The 1,747-nt window shown below is 39.2% G+C and overlaps 1 pseudogene; it reads right to left on the minus strand.

The window, feature by feature from the left end:
- Window positions 1–523: 523 nt before the first annotated feature.
- LOC105743155 lies at window positions 524–1,318 on the minus strand (annotated as a pseudogene).
- Window positions 1,319–1,747: the final 429 nt, after the last annotated feature.

Below are 1,747 nucleotides of genomic sequence, written 5' to 3' on the forward strand. Positions count from 1 at the left end.
CTTATATTATTTTACTGCAAATAAAGTTTCATTTTAGGGTATAAGTGCAACCAAGTTGGAATTATCTAAATAAACTTTTAATGCCATTCTTAAAGTATTATAGACTATAGTGAGAATAAACTTGAACATTACTTTTTCTTTAGTACTAATGATAAATGATGAGGTAGAATAGCTTCAGCACATTTCCCAGCCCTAGACCCCTAAATTAAGTTTATACTGACTTTAAATATGGGTGGCTTTTTAGCAATGAGAGATCTGTGTGGCTGAGTACCTACTCTTTAATATAAAGACTTATGTTTACTTTTGCAAATGGTTCAATCTCACTAACACTAACACTAATTTAGCAGACACTTAATAAAAGACCAATGTGTAAAACTGAGCTATTTTAATGTTTTTACAATTTAATAAATAGTTTTCTTGATGAATGTAGTCATGAGAGTTGTCCAACAGTATTCAAGTTACGGTTTCTCTTGTTGGTCTGTAGTCTCCAATAAGTGGAAGAAGTTATTGTATGAAACATCTGTCAGACTAGGAAGACTGCACTGATGCATCCATCATTTTCAGGATTGTTGGGTACCCGGGCATATTTACCCCAGATAACCTTGCCTCCTTGTGTCATGAGGCTCAGCTCACTCATGTTCACCTCTATCACTGTTCCCTTGGCAATAACACCCAAAGTTGTATACAGTGGTGATCCAGGATTCTTTTTCACACCAAGTATCGGCAGGCAAAAAAGTGGCTCAGGCAAAAAAGTGGCTTTCAGTTTTAGGATGTGTTATATGGGCCTTCTTAAAACGTAAGCCCATTGGCCTAATGAATCTTTCAGATTTAGGTGGTTGTCTTGTAAAGCCATTTCCAGCAAAGCAGACTTTAGTAACCATCCTCTTCCATGCCTTCTTTTTTCTCTTTCCAGTTCGAATAACTTTTAATATTTTCGTTTCTCCTTAGGCATGAACTTTGGGCAGAGAAACTTCCCATTTTCCCACCTTTTCTTTTCGTTTTTGTTTAATCATGTTGGAAAGTACTTTTACACAAGACTCTCCTCTGTCTGGCAGGTAGGCAGGTGCTGCTCCTTGTGGGGTCTTTTCATCGTTCTTTTGTTTGGTGTTTTTCTTTTCATGCATCTTGATAGTCTTCTTCATTTGTATTTTCTCCACATGGTGCTGTATATGGTAGAGCTTAGCCTTCAGGCCATTTTCTTTGACTTCTTTGAACATTCATGAACCTCTTGACTTTCATTCTTTCTCTTTTTCTCATGGCAATCCAAGCAGTACCTATAGTGTTTATCGTGTAATTCAATATATTCATTCTGTGGCATGATGACAGCTGCAGAGCCACCATGGGTATCCCCATGTATGAAAAGAAAAGTCCTAACTTTGGGGTGTCCCAGAAATATGAGCTGCCTCTGTGCGGCAGGAAACAGGAACCACCAATAGGGTTCCACAAATACATTAGCTTTTCACTGTGACCAAATATCTTAGAAAACAAGCCTACAGCAGGAGGTATCCATTTGGCTTAAAACCTCAGAGTTTCTGAGGTTTTAGTCCATGGTCAGCTTCTGTATTGATTTAGGCCTGAGGCAAGGTAGAAACAGTGCAGCAGAAAAGCATGGCAGAGGAAGGCTGCTCACTTTGCCGCAGCCAGGAGGCAGAAAGAAAGTCAACAAGCCAGGGAGGAATGAGCCCGGTAACACTCCATCGTGTCATTCGGCACCATGAGGGAATAATAATGACGTCCTCAGGAATTT

This window comes from Octodon degus, unplaced genomic scaffold (assembly GCF_000260255.1).
Source record: "Octodon degus isolate 3935 unplaced genomic scaffold, OctDeg1.0 scaffold00102, whole genome shotgun sequence".
Lineage (NCBI taxonomy): Eukaryota > Metazoa > Chordata > Mammalia > Rodentia > Octodontidae > Octodon > Octodon degus.